The 23807-nt window shown below is 33.7% G+C and overlaps 1 long non-coding RNA gene across 1 annotated transcript in view; it reads right to left on the bottom strand.

The window, feature by feature from the left end:
* Positions 1 to 204: 204 nt before the first annotated feature.
* The window catches only part of LOC132159109 (uncharacterized), a 51133-nt gene continuing 27530 nt past the window's right edge, over positions 205 to 23807 (bottom strand). Inside the window, exons 2-5 of the long non-coding RNA XR_009437783.1 lie at positions 13557 to 13632; positions 5813 to 5927; positions 2240 to 2321; positions 205 to 707 (exon numbers count right to left, since the gene is read on the bottom strand). This is a non-coding gene — a long non-coding RNA (uncharacterized LOC132159109). The remainder of the gene's footprint in view (positions 708 to 2239; positions 2322 to 5812; positions 5928 to 13556; positions 13633 to 23807) is intronic.

The raw sequence follows: 23807 nt of genomic DNA, 5'->3' as shown, positions 1-23807 counted from the left end.
CCATTTGATCCAGACCGAAAACAAAGAGGTTTCTCTGTCTGATCTGTATAAAAGCGCTTTTTTTTTCTCAATTTTACCTTTGTTTACACACACACACACACACCACAGATCAAGACCAACTCACACACAAAAACACGTTTTTTTGCTGTTCTCAATGTGGTAAAATGATAGATGCAACAGTAGTTAAATATGAAAGTTAACGATTAGAAAGTGTGAGGGGGGGGGGGGCATCTGAATGTTTAAACATTCAGATTCTGACGGCACCCATTCACTTCAATGGATCGTTTGGTGAGCAAGAGATGCAATGCTACATTTCTCCGAATCTGTTCTGATGGAGAAACAAACTCAACTCCATCTGGGATGGCCTGATAGTGAGCAGATTTCCAGCAAATTGTCATTTTTTGGTGAACTATTGCTTTAATATTGCCATGCGATATACAAAATTGGAAGTGATTTCTCTGTGGTGTATGTAGTTTGCTCTTAGATATTGACACGAGGTGTAGTAGAGTTAATTGTGTTGTGCTGGGAGATTGTTTAATCCTCTGCTGATGTTCCAGGAGCGGCCCGAGGGTCCATTGATCGTCCTCCAGGACAGGAGGGGTCGGGACTCTTCTGGAGCCCAATCGATGTCATCCGTTTCAAGGGCAGTGGGACTCGATAAAGGTTTTCTTCTAAATCCAGAATCTGCTGCCCTCCATCAACAAGTGCTGATAAACAGATGGATTCAGACCAGGGATTTGCAAGGTCAAATTCAGATTAAAGTTTTGCAAACACTTTATGGTCTGACACTTTCTCTCACACACACACACACACACACACACACTCGTACGACATGTGAAACGTTTCCAAACACAAACCAAACTTAATTAATTATATTTAAAAAAAATATATATAATATTGAAATTATTCTTGCAGTGATGCAAACTTGTGTTGTGTGTGGGATTTATATTTCTCTAGTTTATAATGTCATTTTATCCAACACACCTACAATATTTAACAATGTAAAGGTATTTTTTATATATGTTGTACTAAACATTTTTATATTCTGTAACGCTGCTTTGCAACAATTTGCATCGTGAAAAGTGCTTTTTTGCATTGTTGGTTAATAATAATTGAAAAATCTAAATTGAATTATTAAATACATTAAATGTATTTAAAATATTTGTGTAGATAAATATTGTGCAGAATAAATTTTTCTAGCTTATGCAAGGTCATATATTTGCTATATTCATTATCATTACTAATTGAAAAAACATAAAAATATAATAATACATTAAAAGAAAATAAAAAATACAGTAACCTTTTTTTAAATCAATGTAAATAAAAATAATATGAATACACCACAAATAAAAAAATACTATAAATGTTAATAATTATTAATTAAAAATAATGAAAAATATAAACAATACATATATTATAGTAATCATATATAATTATTATAATGAATTTATGTAATTATATTACCATAATTATATATTTTATATTGTTAATTACAGTATTTTTGTGATGATGCACCTACAATTAATTTGGATGCACAAGGCTCTATATAATTTATTTTATTAAATTTTAAAATAATATATATTTTTAAATGTTTTAAACATAATTATAGAGTAAATATAATCTTATATAATATATTAATTATTATTACATATATTTAATATTAAATGAAACCACATATTGGTTATTAAAATATGTTTGTGATAATGAACCTACAATTGATTTGGGTGTGTAAGACACTATATATATTTTAAAATATTACAAAACATTTTTTTATTAATAATTATTTAGTATTCATGATCGTTCATATTTTATTACCGATTATTAAATATATTTAACACAATGGATCGTTAAAAGCGCTATATAAATAAAGGTGATTTGACTTGACATTGAATTAAAGCACATACACAGACAAACATAATGTGTGTGTGCTCTTGTTTTTGTGACATATCAGGACACAACTCTGTATAATGACATGGGTATGACACAGGTATTAAAAGGACAGGGTAATTTATGAAGACATAATCCATGTCCCCATTTTTCAAAACGCTTATAAATCATACAGAATGAGTTTTTTTGAGAAAGTAAAAATGCACAAAGTTTCCTGTGAGGGTTAGGGTTAGGGGTAGGGTTGGTGTGGGGCCATAGAATATACAGTGTACAGAATAAAAACCATTACGCCTATGGCATATCTCCACTTTTCACAAAAACAAACGTGTGTGTGTATAGAGTTTGTACTCACTCATCTAGTGTTTACATCACGGCAAAAGTTAGTTTTTCACATCCTCTGACTCTTACTCTTGTCTGTTTGCATTTGCATGAGCCTAAAAAGACAGAGGAAAAAAAGAAACATATGGATCAGGTAGATTTTGTTTGCACAGGTGTCGCTGAGTTTTGTTTGGTGTACAAACGAAACAGGTGTGTTTCCATATATTGACAGTTTGACAAAAGGAGAGCATGCAAATGGCGTTAAAGCAAAAAAGAAAAAGAAAAAAAAATTCGATGTAAACTACAAGCAATTGACCTTCAGCTGCAGTTTGTTTCCAAATAAGTGTGTAATAAAACACAGGGGCGTAAAGGTAACCAGTCCAATAATGCCAAAATGACTTCATTTCATTCGGCTGCAGTAATTGCTAGGAGAAAAGAAAATCAAGTCATTGGGTTTGGAGTCCACACATCCTCGCTCTAACATCCAATTATTTCAGCTCTCAGAAGAGCACTCCAGTTTCCATTCCACTAATTGCCAGGCGTGTGTCGTCCTGCACAGCGTTGCATTCTGGGAGCTGTTAGGAGACAGGTGAAAGACCCTCTGAGGGATTCGATGAACCGCACGGCGAGGCAAATCACAGAAACTTCCAGAAAGAAGAGAGAGAGCACAAAGGAGAGGGGTCAAGGACAGCTGACCTGAACCAAACAGCGTGATGATGATGATGATGATGAGCGCTGACTGAGTCTGAGAGAGAGAGAGAGAGAGAGACAGACAGACAGAGAGAGAGAGAGAGAATGAGAAAATGCTTTGAATGCCGGGAAAGCGACTTTGAACCTGCTATAAATGTACTCATTATGATTATATGAGTTATAATAATGATAACGATACTGATAAAATAATCAACTTTACTACATTTTTTGTTTTTTTAAGGTGGCAGCATGAGAATATCTCCATTTTATTAAAACTACTTAGTATGGAAACAATGAGGATTTAATATGATGAAATATGAGATATAATATGTGAAACTGGATGGAGGATGTCCTTAAACCCCGTCACCTTCCTCATTCCCTTCCTCATCTTCTCCTGACATCGGCTCCTCTCTTCATTACCATGCCATTATTTCTCCATATGACTCCAAATAGGGCTTGTTTGGAAAATCACACAAGTATGAAACATACCTCCAGGCTCTTCGATGACCTTGCAGAATATAGCCACGAGCTCTTCTTTACTGTGGCCATGTGGAGTGTCTGGGGGCATCAGTCCCTGCAGCACTCGATGTGTGTGTGTGTGTGTGTGCTCCTCAAGCACTCTCCTCACTGTCCTGTCTATAGAAATAACTCACTGAACACACTCCAAACTCCCAGCGACAGCCCACCCTTCCTGCATCAGAGCCGTCCCAACAGCTAACGTCAAGAAAAACTGCGCTGTCAACACAAAACAACACAAAAGTTGCCCTTTCAAAACCAAGAGAGGTTGAAGTAACCATCTCCACAATGGACAACTGCTGGCAGCACCATGTTACAGTGACCGTATTTGATGCTAATACCATGGTACTTTGATCAAAACCGAGGTACTGAAATTGATGTACTTTGATGGAACTGTTTTTTACCTGGTGCATGCCAAAGTAGTTTCAAGGATACCATAATATTCTGGTTACAGTAGTATGATGATCTTTAATTTGAGGGTATTCTCATCAATATTGGAGGAAAGGTTTAGGAAGTACAGCTCTTTAATATGTACCTCCCTCCTTTTCAGGGGACTATAGTAATTGGACAACTGACTCAATTGAGCTGTTTGATGGACAGGCGTGGGCTATTCCTTCAGTTTTTCTACATCAGTTAAGCAGGTAACAGTTCTGGAGTGGTTTGTAAGTGCGTCATTTGCATTGCTGTTGTTGTGAACGCAAACATTTCACAACATCCAGCCAAGAGAAGAACCATCTCCAGGAGGTAGACGTGTCACTGTCAAAGTGTACAATCAAGAGAAGACTTCACCAGAACAAACACAGAGGTTACACCATGAGGTGCAAACAAGGCCAGATTAGACTTTTGATTTAGATTTTTTTTTACCATTATGCGTCTTCCCTGGGAATTGAACCCACAACCTTTTGCGCTGAAAATGCAATGCTCTACCACTGAGCCACAGGAACACTGATTGAGCAGCATTTTACTCGCTGAAGACAAAACTAAAGACCCACAAACAAACAACTGAAGTCAGCTGCAGTAAATGCACGGAAAAAAAATCACAAAGGAGGAACCCCAGTCTCTGATGAAGTCTATGAGTTACAGACCGAAGTCAGTCATCGCCTGCAAAAGATTCTCAACAAAATATTACAAATGACATTTTATTTATGATTATATTTATTGGGCCAATTACATTTGAGCCCCTGAAAATGGGGGGACTGTGTATAAAAATGGTTGTAATATCTATGTTTTTTTTTTTGTTATACTTCTGTTCAACTCCTTAAATTAAAGCCCAAATTCTGCATTACAATTTCTTAATGATCTTGATGGTTTCTTTATAATTTCAAAAATATGAAAATTGTGTCAGTGTCCAAATATATATGGAGCTAAGTGTACAGTATGTATATATATATATATATATATATATATATATATATATATATATATATATATATATATATATATATATATATATATATATTTATAGTTTAAAAAGTTGGAAAAACATGTTTTATATAATAAATAATTACAATTGTTCAATTATATAACAATAACATATTTCATTGATAAGCCTTTTAAGCTTTTAGAAATAAATCTATTTTTTTTATTAAACAAAATAAAATAATAATAATTGGGACATGTACCATGAAAATACCATGTTTTTGTTGGATTCACTTCACATTAGCAATTTACCATGTTATCAGTCATTAAATGTAGTCATTCATAAATTTGACATGTAACATCACATTTTATCAAACTATACAATGTTGTTTTTGGAAATATACATTACCATGATCTAACTACAATAATATTACCATCTGATACCATCAATATACCACATTATGTAAATATGGCAAATAAATAAATAAATAAACAAATAGTAAATGAATAAATTTATTTATTTAATGGATTCTTACTACTTACTACTAATCTTACTATTCATATAATTAGCATAGTACATCAATAATATGATAATAATATCATAATTATCAGAAAACACATTACACTGGTTAGTTTGCATTAATCAGCTATTAAACTAAAATGAAGCCAAGAACAAAGAGTGTTTATGTTGAATGTTGAAAAAGACACTTTGAAGAGGAATCGGAGCTGAAAGCCTTTGTTTTTGTTTTGTCTGATGTCTGTGATATTTACTTTATTGTGTCTGCAAACGTGCAGGGCTTTATTTCTATTTGCACACATTTGTTTTTTTGTGTGTGTGTTCTTTGACCCCAAAGCCTAAGCAGAGATCAAAAGATCAAAAACAAGTGAGAGCTGATCTTCAGGGCATGAACACATCATTAACATGCTTGCACCTGAGCCTGACCTTCAAGGTTAAAAACACACATAAACTGAACAGCACAAACACACATAAGCAGGGTTAGTGAGGTTTTTAGGTCATGCTTACAGAGAAACGCACACACACCTGTCAAACAGTATGTGCCTGATCCAGGCAGATCAAACCCGCAGGTCCATCCGTCCAGAGAGCCTCACAGACGAGAAACCCACCCTGAGCTGATGCCATCCCTGAAACACTGGAGCTACAGACATGAACAAAGGAAGAGATTGTGTGTGACTGGAATTTAAGTATTAAATAGATACATAATAAAGGAATTTGTGCATATACAGTATATTTTGCTATACTACACTGGATCAACACTATAACACAATAAACAATTTAATATTTTCATTTTTATATCATATAAAAAAAAAATTATTTTCTTAAGTTTATAAATTAAATATTTTTATGTGATATAAATAAATTTAAATTAAAAAAAGTATTTTATTTACTTTATTCAATAATTAACACACACAAACAGAGCATAATATTTAAACAGAATTGTATTTAGATAAAATTGTATTTTATAATATTCATATTTATAATTATTAGTACTAATACAATACTATAGTTATATTAGAAAAATTATTAGTAAAGTTAAATAATAATATGTATGTGTATAAAAATGACAATACTAATATAATTACACATACATAAAATATATCAATAAATTTATAATTGAGTAAATTTGTATTATTAATATTATAAAAGTTATAAAAATATAAACAATAATTATATACAAATATAAAATATATATAAACTATATATAAACTATATATATATATATATATATATATATATATATATATATATATATATATACATATATATATAATAGTTTATTCAATAATTGTATTCAGTAACTATCATTTTATGGGACAAAACACACACACACAAACATGATATTTAAATATTTAAATAGAATTGTATTTGTACTATATTAATATTTATAAAAAATATGACGGATATAATACTGTAATTATATTATTTAATAATTATTAATAATAATAGAATATAAGTAAATGTATAAAAAACAATAATGATAATTATATTTATTTTCATCATATCAATCAATTATATTCTAATTATTAATATACATTTTATAACAATATCGTTTTTTAATAATTGTATTGAATAACTAATATATAATTTATATATATATATATTGTTGTTGTTTATATTGTTTTAAATTAGCATACTTTGTACACATATTTACAGTAAAACAATAATTTATATATAAAAAAAACAAAAATCAGTATGTGCCATTCTACCTTGTGCTACTACTTCGCTAGTAAACAGGTATTTCACATTTAGCGGTTACTATGTTGTGTATATTTCCAAAGGATAGAACTGACCAATCAGCTTTCAAGACAAGAGCTATAATTAGTTTGCATATGCTCAGCTTTCACGCAACACGATTAATAGCCCATTTCTTTCTGCACGTATAATAAAAAGGCTAGTTTTAAAGACAGCTCTCAACAACCCCCAACTGTCCGTTCCTGAAATAATACGAGCTTTTTTTAATTTAGATCTCCAATGAAGATTTCGAAGCTCGGAGAGGCGAACAGCTGTGCTTCTGCCCTGATAAAGACTCATTTAAATGAGTTTCATTAACGCTACGTAGGAGTCTTGTTGAGCGCCGCGATATATTTTGATGTACAACAGCCGTTATGACAGCAGGGGTTTGTGCGGCAGTCCGTGAGTTAATGGAGTCAAATGGAAATTATCTGATGGCTAACACATCTCTGAATGTAAATCTCCCTCCAATATTGAAGTCGGGCTTGTTGTATGTCATAGCTATCAAATTACTCATTCTATACACACAATAGAAACCAGTTTACCTCATGAAAAGGACGCAGAGAAATTAATGAGTTCTTTAGCACTGATATCTCCTCATGCTAGGTTGAAATCACTAGCGTGTGACTAAGTGTTTGACGATGTGGCCTGATCCGTGACCAGTTTTTCCGGTTTCTGTGCTGCTCAATTTGAAGGTTTGGGTGGTGGAGTTTTCAATGTTGTATTAAATGAAGCTAATCCCATTTTAGATCTGCACAAAACAAACACGCCAAAGCAAAGCCCTGCCTGAGGCTAACCGAGACACAATGCTTTAATCTTACAGGTACAGATACTGTCACAAGTGCGCACATTTAACGGACAAATGAACGCTAACAGATTTTAACATCCTTTATTAGCGTATATCCATTGCTCACAAACCTAAAATCAATAGAAGTTAGTCTTTAAACCATTTCAGTTTAGTACAAAGTGTACATGAATGCTAATCTAATGAATGCTAAACAGTAGGCCTATTTTACTGCAAACATGTTTCTTAACATCTGGGTTGATAAAAAAATACCCAATATATGAAGAAGAAACGGCTTTATTAAAACCAGAAAACAATGTAGCTTAGAATTATGAAAATTTACAATAGTAACCATAGTACTTCTGTGATGTCTGTAGTAATTTTTTAATGTATTTATGGTTTCTTGCTTCTGAAGCTACAAGTTCAGCTACATCATAAAGTAGTTGGTAACATCGTAATGTTTCACATAAAAAACTCATGGTAAAATCAACACAACTCTGGTTTCTATAAAACAAAAATATGATATTATGATATTTAGCTTCTGCAGCTACAGCTATCAGGCTGTAATACGCATTTGATTTCTGCCTTAGTTTACAGTTCAATAAACAAAAACTGTTTAGCATTTTGTTATGCTCATTGAAAATGTGCATAGAGAAACGCTAACTTTTGAGTCGTACAGTGGACATAAAAAATTATGTAGGATTTACTTCAACTCATAAATTGCAAGTAATTACATAAATAATTACAAGGAAATGGCAATTAACTCTGAATTAAACATGGAAATTTACTTGCTTCTTGTTAAAAGTAATCTAATAATTTACGTTTTGTTTACAATTTTACATTTTTATGGTTTAAAATGTTCTATATTGCATGTTAAAACCAGTTTAGCTGTGTAAAACATGGTAAATTATCTCTCTTTTTTAGATTATAGATTCAGCTTTATTGTCACTGTACATGTAAAGTACAAGGCAACGAAATGCAGTTGTGCAGCTACAGAAGAAACACTTAAGCGTTTCATTTCTCATACGCCATCGTCGAGTACTGAATAACAAAATGCCACGTGCTCATGTGACTCAGCGAATGAATTTCCATAATACGAGGTGAATTACGGTCAGAACTTAGTTCCCCTCAGAACTGAGTAGCATTTCAAAGGATGCATATAAACCTATTTCATATAGAAAATACAGCTTATCATTGAAACGCAGACCTGAACTCTCTTGCACATACACTTACGGCTGCTAGACACCCCGGAGAAACGTAAATTTCCCTGTGTTCATTTAATCTGCAGAAGCGTGTGGCATTTATTCAGAAAACAAAGCAAACTGAAAGGATAAATGCTCAGATATTATTAAAGTCTGATGTATGCCGTCAGTACGGCAGATCTTGGAGCAAAGTGATCGATATTCATCATCGCCAGCACATTTTAGGACACTCAAATGAAGAAAAAAACACCAGATGGAAGAAGAATTATAAATTTTATATATATTTTGATTACAAATCTGTCTGACATCTTTTAGGACTAGAATAACCAGATATGTCAAGCATTGTGCTTATACGTGTTTGTCTTTGCACAAACCCCATGAGCTTTGAGCTGTCGCATCCATCACTGTCAGGACTAATTATTGCTCTACACTTTTCTTTGTGTCATGCAAACATACTGCAAGCCTCTGTCTCTCTCTCTCGAGATCGTTCTGTCTCGTTTTGAGGTCACAGTGGCTGTCTTTAGTTTTAACAACCCCCCCCCCCCCCCCCTTTATGTCTTGTGACCTTAAGGGGTCACACGGATGCATTTAAAGGACCATATTTCACACCATTTAAGTCCACTTTTGACGTTAGTCAAGGTTTCTTGCACCAAAAATGTCAAAATGTTTCACATGACCATTACCCACTCTTAGAATTTAAACAGCATGTTTTTGCTAACAATTTTCTTATGTAAATGACTTCTGTTGGTATGACCTTGTCTAACATTCACAACCTGCACTTCTCAAGTGGTATATTTTTAAGAGTCTGTTATTATTATTATTATTATTATTATTATTATTATTATTATTATTGTTGTTGTTGAATGAAACAAACAAACAAAAGCTATTTTTCCTATTTTTCAAGAGTTTGTCATTAATACTACTACTACTACTAAATACTACTTCTAATAATAAGATGAATTAATTTAATTAATTATAATTTATATATTTATTATTATTATTGAAACATTTATTGACTTTTATTTTATGACCAAAAAGGTTTTTTCATCAATAATAACGCTTTTTTTTCTTCGTCTTATTATTAAAATATATATTTAAAATTTGTTCTTAAATCATATTAAATACTGTACACCAAATAACTTTAATAAATAAATAAATACATCTTTTTTTTCCCATGAAAAACTCTTAAAAAACAATTAAACAATTGAAAAATAGAAAAACAAACCAACAGAAAAATAACACATTAATAATTATCTGATAAAACTAACAATAACATTCCCAAAATATCATGGTATAGGTGTCTTTTTACAACATTTAGCAAGGTATTTTTGGAAGTACCTTAAAATACATTGGTGCATGAATTTCATCTTAAAGTATTGCAGTGTTTACCAGGATAAGGGCAAAAATGGGGCCTTATGGTAAATGTTACCATAAGAATATACATACAGGTAAGAGCTCTTTCACTAAAGGCATTCATTTTATCATTTTATATTTCCTAGCACCCTTATGAATTGCCAATGTAACTTTATATTTCTATTTTTATTAAATTGTCAGCTGTATCGAGAGAAATTCACCCCGCATTTCACGCTCAGTTAATAAAGTTTCTAATATCACAGGCCTAAAGTTCTCCGAGGTCCACAAGGAGCGGCTGTTCGTTTTGGAATCGATTCAAGACTTCTGGAGTCTGGCCTGCGCTGTATTGATTCACCGTTAATGCCGTAATGACTGTTTTGGCAGCGGATTTTAAAAGGCGCTGTGGTGCTTTGGGACGCCGGTCATTAAAAACATGTAGATTGATTAAAATCAGGAAATGTTTTTCAACTGTACTGCAGTTTGAGAACAGGATCCAAATGTGAGATACACTAGAAATCACCTCCAAACACTACGCACACACACAAATGGAAATGCAACGCACATTTCCGCCACCGCTGAGGTGCGATATCATGTTGGCAGTGAGTTTGTCACGGCGGGGGGCAGGTAGGTGTGAGGATTTGTGTTTTGCTAACACATTAGCTCTGTTATGTTGCATCCTGTTTGCAGCAATCATCTCAAAGGCACCATAGAAGTATACAATTGGAAATATGTTACAGCTTTGCTTACGGGTGGCCAATTTTGGGCAGTTTTGAGTCTGTAAATAAATATTTCATCAGAATACACAGCTTCTCTAAAAGCTAATACTTTTTAAATGGCTGCTGATTAGAGGGAGATGCAGAAAAATTGTTACTGAATTGCTAAACATAGAACAGAAACTGTTTTCACTCAAAAATTACAAATAAATAACTCTAGCTAGTTAGTCCACAGCAATATTTCAAGTAGGTTTGCCGTCAACATTTTGCTAAGATAAAGCAATAAATCTCTATTTTCTAAAGATTTTTTGGCATTTTTGCCTTTATCGTGACAGGACAGATCAGACATGACAGGAAGTGAAGTGGGAGAGAGAGAGGGGGGCGGGATCGGGAAAGGTCTTCTTCTTTGGACACCAAAGCGCAATGGCACTGAATGTCGACATAAATTTCGGTTTTCTAAGCATTAAAAATACACAGCACACAGAAATACTCTTTAAATCTGTGCACAATTTACAATAAGTTATCTTCAATTAGTCAGCCGTATTGGATGTATTTCCTCAGCTCGTTGCAGTGCATTAAGGGATTGCTTTAAAATGCCAGGCTGTGGAACACAGCTAATGTGATACTAAAACAGAAAAACTGTTCAGACGGACAGAACCAGAGATAAACAGTCAAAGATGTCTGACACCAGGGAAAACGAAGGACGATTCGTCTGACAACAGGAGTCAGATTACTGACAGACTCACTCGTACAGCAGCGCGCGGGTGTGAGGAGTGTGTGTTGTGTCAGTGCGCTTACCGCCTGCGTCTCTTTTTGTGCATGATTACACACAGCATGCCCTCAGAGGCCACTGCCACTTCTACAATTGTGCACAAACACACAGAGGCCTTTTCTTCCCATTCGTCACTGTATGCCTTGGTAGTCTGACAAGGAATAATATTGTGAAAATTGCACGTTTAGAAGACGGCGTCATTATATCAGCTGTGGCAGGTAATGACATATCAAGGCGCGCAAAGTGTGTTTTCATCTCCTGTGGTGCTTTCAGAGCATTTCAATTCACACAATCCCTGCTCATCACTGCAACTGCGTTGGTTTCTTCATATATGTTCTCAGCCAGAGATGCTATCAGAGACTGGGGACAGAGATCTACGTACGTTTATCCAGCTAACATTGCTTTTTGTATGGTTTTAAAGATGTAGTCTTCACATTTGTCCCCGTTAGGTTTGTAAACATGGGTGGAGTTAGCTAATAAATCTTTATTAGCCTTGCTTGCTAAGACTAACATCACTAGTCACATATTTATGAGGTTTAACAAACTTGTTTATCTCGTTCCAGACAGTTTGTCCTAAAAACATGAAATAAGCATCTAAATTTTACGATTTTCGTTTTGGCGGACACTAAAATGACAAAAAATTCATAGATAGACATTCCTGAGCCTTATCCAAAGACTTTGGACTTGGGTCATAACTAGCAACCACGTAAAACACCCCAGCAACCAAAAGCACCCTAGTTTTATTTTGGCAAGCTAGTTTTGCGAAAAAATATAAACGTTTGTTGTTGTAGCCTGCTAGCTAAAGTAATCACAAATTGTCCATATAAATCAAGTTACATTTCATTTTCATCACATTCGACAACAGTTTGCGCGATTTCAGCTAGGCTTACTGTAACCAGCTAACAGTAAGGCTGCGCAACCATAATAAAAAACATAATTAAAAACTTGAATTTTTTGTTTGGATAATTATTATTTAAATTATGTAATTATTTTTTAAACATTAACAAAGTTTATCATATTGCTATTTCCACCATTTTATAAAAGCTCCATTGTGCGTTGTTTAACAATATACTTTACCTGAGGTAAAATCACCTTAAAAAGAAATTATTTTACATTTAGAAAATGCTAGTAAATTTCACACCTCTACACCGATGTCTACACCAGACACAACAGTTGTCGCGCAACACCACAACAACTTGAAGTCTCATTTATACTTCGCTTGTCTTTACATCGCGAGCCTCCGCTGACCTTCCCAAACGGATGAGGTGTCTTTATAATTGATGTTGTTCTTTTGAACAAAGGGGTGAAGCGAGAGTATAAACCAGGCTTGAGTTTGCCTACACTGGATGTGACAAAACAACCATTGCTAATCCTTTGAAATGTGTGTCTCGTACGTACGAGGCATCAGTTTACTGTCGGAGACTTGTCGTGTTGCATCCAGTATGGACAGCATCACTGATTATAATGGGTTCTACTGTATTTTGTCACACCGTGCCACTTGTGTCCGGTGTAGACACGGTGTAACTTTGAATTAAACGTGACATTTTGAAGTAGAAAGAACAAAATAGCATTAACTTGTAAAATGTGCTTTGATGTTTCACTTACAATTTGAAAAAAAAAATGTTTTACAGTGTGCTTGCTTTATTTCTAGACAAACTTTCATCATATTTACACATAAATGAACCACAGAGACTTTCTCTAATAAACTCACTGTTTCTGATAGCTGACACACTCAAAATATGCCTCTGGCAAACTGGCACCGTCCCGCGATTCCAAGTGTCACAAACCTGCCGAGAGAAATACAGATGCTGATGATGTCTGACATTAGCGAACTCTTAACAGCGCCGCTAATTACATGTAAATGTAGACCACCGCAGGCCTGTTTACCCCTGCGGCTATAATAGCTTTGGCTGGAAAAAATACACATTTATTCGAGTCCAGGGGAAGTTTTATCCAGCTGATGATGATGATGTATCAATTTAGAAGGCAACTAATAATCTGAATTTGCTTGCGAGTGGCTAATTACACATATATGCTCCTAAAAATGTGTATCAATTACATTGACGAAGTTATTAGCAGGATACTTCAGAGCAGATTATCTGTCAGTCAGAAGTCATGTGACTTTTTAACCATTAAATTTGTGCATTCACATGAATGCTTGCTTACATACACAAGTGTGTGTGTGTGTGTGAGTGAGAGAGAGAGAGAGAGAGAGAGAGAGAGAGTTTCTATTGGCATATAATCAACTGCAAAGGCAGCAGTGCAATTAAAGTGACAAATTGGTTGTGAACATAAAGAATCTTCCCTGTGTGTTCATATCCTCCAGAGCCAACTACACTCGGGAAACACACACACACACACACGCACACACACACACACACACACACACACAAACACACACACACACACACACACACACACACACACACACACACACACACACACACACACACACACCATCTGAATGGCTGCACATTTAATTGGTAGCCATGCTAATTGCAGACAGTACATCATTTTCACCGCGTCCTTTCAAGGGCCCGAGGCCTCACAGAACATTAGCGGGTGAAGACCATGACAGCCGGATCACACCTCCAGAATTACCAGCTTCACTTAAAACCCTTATATAATCCTTCTGTGATTTATTTATAAGGTGGATGTTTACTTATGTATGAGAACAATACAGAAGAATACCCACGCACACCTGAATCAAAGGAGAAAGATGCACTGGAGACATGAAATATTATGAAGGGAGAAGTTTCATTTAGTAAAATAAGCCATGAAAAATAAAACTAAATAAATATCTGGGAATAGATAGGTAACAGTTTTGTAAGGAATGACTGCAACTAAAACTCTCAATGTCATAACACATTCAGTTTAGATAACTAAACTAGTCACATGACTAAATACATCTGTATTCTCAACATAAATGATAGCTACTGAGACGACTTACACCACTTGCACATGAATAAATGGGTTTGAATGGTGCCTAGTTCCTATTTTAAAACAAATAAGAGTCTTTAGACAGAAAAAGAACGAAATATAGAGAAATTGTTGTGTGTTTATCAGCCTTCTTGAGACCTATGAATGGCTGAAAGGATGTACTATAGAATGAGTCTGGATTTAGAAAAAAGATCAGTGTGGAAAGATCAACGCTAGAATAATGCTCGTAAACAGCAACAGATCTGTCTTTCGCTCGTTTTCCCCGCCGTCATTTTGAAAGGAGAACATTATAACAGTCCTATTTCTGTCTCTCTTGCGCTCTTTCACAAATGTACCTCCTTTTAAAATCATTCTTTCACGCAGCCATCTGTATTTTTCCCTTCACAATTTCCCTTTTCTCTCAGTAATTGTCGATGCATGAGGAATGCAGTACTGTTTACATGTATATAAAAAAACGTTTCGTTTATTTAGTATAAGTCTCAGATTCAGGCCTAAAAAACACAGCAGTTATATACAAATTTATACTTTTTACTTTTTTTATTATTCATTATTTTATTAGATTTAATATATGTATACACTGTATAGTAAACATATATATATATATATATATATATATATATATATATATACACACACACACACACACACAAACTGTATAAATTTAAATCATTTATCTATTTTCTGAGGACTTCAACTGTACTTTTTGAGCCGTTAAAAACAAAAACTACAAAAAGTTTCATAAAAATAGAAATCAGCTGATGTAATATTATTTAAGATTATTAGATACTAAAGAGAGAGCAATAACACGCACACAGACACACAAATATATATATAAAAACCCTGGCTAGCCGCAATCCAACAAGAATGAAATGCTCTACTTGGAGAAAAACCACCCTATTGTTTATTACAAGAGTCAATCACATGACTCATTTCCTATGGAAGAATTCACTAATCGGTTTTAACTGCATCCGCTAATTTGTTTGTTCACATAAACAACTTATCCAAAAATCTCAAAATAACTCACTCAGACGAGCAAATCGTATGTTTCAACAAACAGCAACTCATAAAACGAAAGTAAGCCAAATATTTACAATACACATTTTCCAGGACCGCAGCATGTGGCGGTGAACGGTAAACATAGCTGTCTGCGAATCGGGCCACGAATGTTCCCTGACGGTGTATGTGTTCATGATGTGCGTTTCCCGAGTAAAGGGTATTTTTAGAGGTGATCTGTGTGTGTGTCATTGCAGCTGCTGTCACACACTCCAGTCTCTGAGGAAATGCTGGATTTGGCCTCCATTACAAGTTCATTTCAGATTTGCAGACCTGGTTCAACTTGTTCAAACCGGTCGAGATTAAGTTTAAGTTCACGAATAGGTTAATCACCCAAAAATGATTATTTGGTCTCATTAACTTGCCCTCATTTCATCCCACACTCGACTTAGTTTCTTCTGTGAAACATACAAAGAACATTTTTCTAAAGAACATCCTCGCTTTTCTTGAATGTGAACTGAATCTGTAAGCTCTAAAATAAAAAAATAAATAAAATAAAACCTTGAATTAATCCAAGCCACTCATGTGACTACATTCCATGTCTTTTGAAGTCACTGTTACCAAAATACAGAAACATAGTTGCATCTATCCACTTATAGCTCTCAAATCCGATATGGACACTCAGTAAGGACAGTCACTGGAGAAAACACAGCACATGTTGCAAGTATTAAAAGTGATTTCAATTTTATATAAAAAAATAATAATTAAACAAAAATATCCAGGACAATCAGTTACAGGCAATTAACTGAGCCTTTCAGTGTCATTTGGTTACTGCCCGAGGAATCAGATTGAGAGAGTACTGGCTCAGCTCTCTTTATACAAAAAGACCTTGTAGCTTTAGCGTATTTTATTTGTAGAATTACTCTCAAACATGCCTTAAAGTCATGAAATCAAACCTTTTTTTAATGTATTATAATAAATGATTTATCAAACTGTCGTTATAAAGAATCAAATATTTGAATCTTTCTTCAAAATGAAGCGGACTGTTCAATGATTCTTTCTGTAGATTACATCGTTACAGCTGTAGGTGGCGCCAAATCACTGAGTTTAAGAGATTCATTGACACATTTACTTGATTTGTTAAAACACTCTGATTCATTTGGACGTAAAACAAGTAAAGGTGCAATTATTTGCATAGCGTTACTAGCTCTAGATTACTTGCACAATGTTTCACTCGCACGAATAAAAACATACTCTCCTCCATTTTCTGGTACAAGCGGACGTGAAGAAGCTCTTCACATGCACAAAAACCTGTCATGTGAATTTCCGGTTTAAGTTAAAAATTTTCAACTTGTGAGAAAGACATGATTGGGGCGAATATTGCACATTTGTGTCATTCGCACCTTTGCATTGACTTTGTAATCTAGTCGCGCAAATAATTCAATTCACTTCAAATGTGAAGCAGATATTCTCATTGCATTATCACTCTAGATTACACGTGGGATGTTTTCCGTGTCACTTGTACAAATAAAATCATTGTGTAATGCTCTCCTCTATTTTCTGATACAACTGGACGTATCAAACCGGAAACACTTCGCTGATTGACTTGCGTCATTGTGTCATTGCGTGACAACGCGTCATAGCTACTCTGTGTTTAAAACATTATTCAATATTAAGTTTTTGTTTTCTGAACTGTCGTATAAAAGTAATGCTAAGGAAATTTCTTTTTTTGCAGTATGGAAATCTAGAATATGCATAAACAGACTAAGTAAACTACTGTATTATAAATAAACAGCATTTTTTTGCTGATGCACTAAATTTGATATCCTTTTCTGATCCTTTGGGAGTGTCATTCACTCAGTGTGAACCAACATGCCGACATATGTTCAAACACACACACACACACACACACACACACATATACACGCAAACTACAGCAATACAGACCCCATGACAGAGTCACAGCATGCAGGCCTGCGGGCTCTTGACAGGGTGATTAAGAACACTGCGTACATGTTTGCATGCACGCACACACACACACACACACACACACACACACACACACCAGTGTATGGTGCCTCTGACAAATACACACTACCCTCCGGAAAAGCTTAAGAAATAAGCCACCCCTTAAGACCTAGAATGTGTGTTTGTGAGTCTCTGCAGTTGCGAAACATTGCCGCAAATCTAACAGGCAATAGTTTTTCTTTTTACTTTCAATAGGCTTTCTTATTTGGAATAAAACTCTTCAAGATCATGAAGATTTGATGTTGGTGAGCCACATACATAAACACCTATAGTCACCCAGACAGCTGGCACAGAGGGCCAAAATGCCACAATGAACCACATTAAAGTGAAAATCCTGCAACTATCAAAAGTAAACTTTGATCCAGGCTCACTGCTAATGGTCACAGGCAGCGTCTGTAAAACATAGACTTACACGCAGTTATTCAGGCCACACAGGTAGATAAAGAGACTCACTGAGAGCAGTTAAAAGCTGTTAAAGTGCCATGTGAGAGCAATTTACTTGACATACTGTTTAAGAGAAACCTCAAATACTCACAGAAAAAAAGTGCAGGATAAAGATACTTATCCTAATGAAAACGACAACTTAAACCAGTTTAAGCTGGTTTGCTGGTCTTAGTTGTGGACAGAGCACAATATTGTATACTTTTATTATATACTTACTACACTATTTATTTTGTTTAGTGTTGGCTCTTCAGCAGGGGCGTTGCACAAGATCCCGTGCCCTATGCATAGGCAGTCCTGATGGGCCCCCATGAAAATATCCAGGTAAAATAAAATATATATTCCAGACTTTTCAAGGGCCCTCTCTTCATTTGGGGCCCTGTTAATCAGTACTGGTTTTACCCCCAGTCCGACGCCCCTGCTCTTCAGTCATTTTTAACAGAAATATTTTACCTTTTTCTTTTTACTTTGTTGGAATGGTCTGAAATCTGGTAAAGGTTTTGGTATTACGTAAGTGAAAAAATATAAGAAATCATCGATATGATTTGAAAAGGTTGAATGGTCCTGGAAAAAATAATGTTGTGCTCCACAAAATGACCAAATTGAAAAAAATAATAATAATCTAGGGGAAATGTTTGGTACTGCACTCAAGAAAGGTTTTTGACAGCTGTTTCTTTGTGATATCAATTTCAAATTTGGAACACAACTTGATTTTCAAAGTTTTAGAGCAAAGCATGTTATGAAAAAATAATTTCTGTGCATGTTTTCATAAAAATAACCTTAAACCCCTGTAACTTCTTTAATTTATCTTTTTATTTATTTATTTAAAGCTAAACCTTCTGTAAATGTTTCAATTTACTTTACTATCTATCTATCTATCTATCTATCTATCTATCTATCTATCTATCTATCTATCTATCTATCTATCTATCTATCTATCTATCTATCTATCTATCTATCTATCACTTTGGAGCACATTTGGCAGAATATTGCCCGAGCATTAAAGATTCACGACAGTTAAAGTTTTAATTAAAGTTTTCATTTTCAGGTCTATGTTCAAAAATTATAATACATTAAATAAATATAATTAAGTGCCATAAAATAGTACCATTAAAGTTCCATAAAAATACAAAATATTAAATAAATAAAAACATAACACTGGAATGAAAAAAATGAATTATGGTAATTTTTCACCACCACACAAGGAGCACCAGGCAGTTATATATATATATATATATATATATATATATGTATATATAATTTTTGTTTTGCTAATCAGCATTAAAAATAGTCATTAATATTAATTATTACTTACATAAGTGAATAAATAAAATGTTTTGATAAAAGGTAGCATGCATAAATTGATATGCACTAATAAATGATGCATATTAATCTTTAATTTCATTATTATTTAAATTTGTAAACAATGAGTACATTTGTATTTTAACCTTTTAACTTTTTTTGAAAAAAAAATAAATAAATACACATTTTCTTTAATAATACAGGACATGACTTCTGTTAATATTATTGACTGGATCTGATTGGATTGTGAAAAGCAGGCTGTTATTACTGGACAGTATTAATTATTTTACCCATAAGGCATTTGTTACACCAGCAGAATTATTATTATTCTTTTTTTTTTATAAAAGGAGGAAAAAGTTATCAAATCTGTCTATATGACCTGAACCACAAAACCATAGGGGTCATAAGGGTAACTTTTTTGAAATTGAGATTTATACATCATCTGACAGTGGAACAAATAATCTATCTATTGATGTATGATTTATTAGGATTGGACAATATTTGGCCGAGATACAACTATTTGAAAATCTGGAATCTGAAGGCGCAAATAAAAAAAAATCAAAATTCTGAGAAATGTTTGAGTTAGCCTTTAAAGTTGTCCAAATGAAGTTCTTAAGAAGGCAAATTACTAATAAAAAAATAATTTTGATATATATACAGTAGGAAATGTACAAAATATCTTTATGGAACATGATCTTTACTTAATATCCTAATGATTTTTGGCATAAAAGAAAAATTTATAATTTTGACCCATACAATGTATTGTTGGGTACTGCTACAAACATACCCCAGCGACTTCAGATTGGTTTCGTGCTCCAGGGTCACATATATATATATTTGAATATTACACACAAAAAACTGTGTATAAAACTATAAGTAGGCTGTATTGAAGCATCTAGGCAATCTTAAACGTGTGGGGCAGCACAGCAGGGTGGATATTGTTGAGGCTTTGTACTGAGGGGGCCGATTCTCATTGAAAGGAAAACAGCTCACGAGACGCTTTACAGCTGCTTTGGAGACATAAATCTCTCTCTCGCGCGCTTTCTTTCTTTCTTGTTTTACTCGTACTTATCACATGCAGTTCTGCAGACACCTGGCTCAAAGCCAGACCTCAGAGAAATGTGTATGTAACTGGATCCGCTTTACATGTAAATACATCTGTAAATGTGTGCTCATACTAAACGTCTGGATGGAGAACAGTCTCTCTGGCTGAGCTGAGGGTCAGATGTCACATGTCTGTCAGGGACGGTCATATATGTGTCCGCTGCTTCAGGTAAACACAGACTCGGTCTCTCCATCTGGTTCCAGTAAAGCTGACGCCTGCACTGTACAGTGAATGATTACACATTCCCTTGTGGGCAGCGGTCCAAACACAACCTGAAGGAGACCCAAAACATGACGTAAGGCACATGGTTGCAATCAGATCTTTAGGGCAAGACCTATTCAGACTCGTTTTCCCAGAGGAAATCAGGTAAATTGTGTTTTACAGGTGATTTAAAGCCTGTCTGAGTTAAAAGCGCCTGTTTTTGCAAACTTGAGTACAAATATGAAGTGAATTACCTACTGTTTTTTTAGCTAACAGCATCCTTTAAGAAATCTAATCCCAGTCGTGATCGAAATGAACGAGAAGCTAATTTCATCTAGTGGAAATCTTTGATACAGCCCCCAATCAAAATCTTACTGAAAGCTCTTTTTTTTTCGCAATATCAGCCTCAAATTTGGAACAAAACTTGAATTTCATGCAGATTTAAGGCAAATTTAGCATTTTGAAAAATGTGCATTTTTCATAACAAGCTTAAACCTCTGCTTGCTTATGATTGCATTATACATATTTTTACAATGCAAATTTTGTTTTTGTCATAATACTAAATATGTCTCAGATAGTGTCATAGCTTCATTATAAAATAAATAAATAAATAAATAACTGCATGTGCACCAAGATTAAATTTCTATCTGAAACCAATATAAAAAAAGTAATATTAATAAAATTCTACACTCTAAAAACTATAATTATATGTATATAATATGTATAAAATAAATATTTCATATATCATATATATTCACACTGCCGTTCAAAAGTTTGAGATCAGTATTTTTATTTTTTTAAAGAATTTAAAGAAATGAATACTTTTTTTCAGCAAGGATGTGATTAAATTGAAAGTAAAGACATATTGTTAGAAAAAATTTCTATTATGAATATGGTATTATTTTAAAGTTTTTATTCATCAAAGAATCCTGGAAAAAGTATCACAAGTCCATACACATACATTACATATACAGTGTGTGTGTGTGTGTGTGTGTGTATATATATATATATATACATACATACACACACACACACACACACACACATATATATATATTCCACTAAAGGATGCATCACTATAAGACCATGTAGAGCAATCATCATCATCATCATCATCATCATCATTATCATCATCATAACTGCCATACAGATCCCAGCAGGGGACATTGCAGGATGTATATACGACCTCTAACTTTCTCACAATGCAAATATATAAGGATCTAAACCTTTTCATTAGATGTTTTTGTTATTTTATTCACGCCACGTCCATAAATTTACACAAAACACATAAAAAAACCTATCTTGCTTCAACAAAAGATTTCTTTTGCATGGGAGATGCAAATGGTCCTAATGTATATAATGTCGGAATACTGCTAAATCTTGATTTTGGGTTGAAATATGATCCAGACAGAATACGCACATAATTTAGCACAAATCACATATCGAATGGAGAGAGAAAGAAGGTCACCCTTGACGCCGCTGATGTTCAGGGATGTCACATAATAGGCAGTTCACTTTTTTTTCCAGGGCATAAAGTTGTGGCATTCTGGCCCAGATATGTCATAAATGTGATATTTTGAAGAAAATGTCATCTCTTAACTGAATCTAGTTCCACTCCAGTGACTGCGGGTTGCTTCCAGATTGGTTTGCTATAGATGATTCTGTCAGTCTGAGTAAACATTACAACGAATGTGTGACGCCCCTGAGCCAGAGCTGCAGTGACTTTGGGTGGGTTCAAGACAGGACTCTGGACTCTCATTGGTCAGGAGCTATGAAATTAGGAGGATTGCTGACACGCTATTGGCTGACGAATCGAGCTTTTAAGGACAGTTGTGTAGGAAACCACAGGCGAGACTTGCTGTTGAAATACAGTACAGTTCAGTACTGTGTTCATTTCTCAAATTTAAAAAAAAAAATTACTAGAAATAATCAAAAATGACCTTATTTAATTAAATTCAAATGTCTTCTTAAATAAATATACCAAGTAATAAATACAAATATAATAATACAAAAATTAAAAATTTAATTTATGCATTTAGCAAACGTTTTTATCCAAAGCGACTTACAGGGCATTCAGGCTATCAATGTTTACATATCATGTGTTCCCGGGGAATCTAACCCACAACCTTGCGCTTGTGCTCTACCAATTGAGCTACAGGAACACTAATAAATAATATTAATAAATATTTAAATGTCCATGGTTTAAAATGCATGACTTATGAATAAATATACATAATAAAATGTTACATGTTATTTTTTTTGGTATTTACCAACTAAAAAAATAAAATAAAATCTAAAAACATTTTTTAAACATTTTATAAACTTTTCTGCCCTATATATATATATATACATATATATATACCAGTACAGATTATATATATATATATATATATATATATATATATATATATATATATATATATAATCTGTACTGGTGTAAAAAATAAAAATGCCTAATGGGTGGAAAAATTTATATTGTCCAATAATAATAGCCTGTTTGCATGATCCATTCAGATCCAATCAGTAAAATTTATAAAAGTTATGTTCTGTATTATTTTTAAAAAGTAAAAAGGTTAAATACATACATTTTTCTTTTTTACAAATACAAAACCCTTTTTTATGGTTACCTTTTACTAATATATATATATATATATATATATATATATATATATATATACTTTTGCAGTCTAATTTTCACAATTCCATTAAGTCCCTTCCTGCATTATTTAAAAAAAATTATAATAATAACACATTAAAAACAAATATATCTGAAGTGTATCTGCTTTTAAAGGTCTATTAAATATGACATGAAATCAAAATAGATTTATAAATGATTGACTATTCACTAAATGTCCGTGTTTTTATTATGCTTTTATAATAATAGTATGTTATATTATGTTAATATTATAAATTCATCAATGCATGTCAGTCTAAGGAAAAAAAAAAGTTTAA

This window comes from Carassius carassius, chromosome 16 (assembly GCF_963082965.1).
Source record: "Carassius carassius chromosome 16, fCarCar2.1, whole genome shotgun sequence".
NCBI lineage: Eukaryota > Metazoa > Chordata > Actinopteri > Cypriniformes > Cyprinidae > Carassius > Carassius carassius.
Note: the sequence above shows the minus strand (reverse complement) of the source record. Positions and strands in the feature narration are given on the sequence as shown.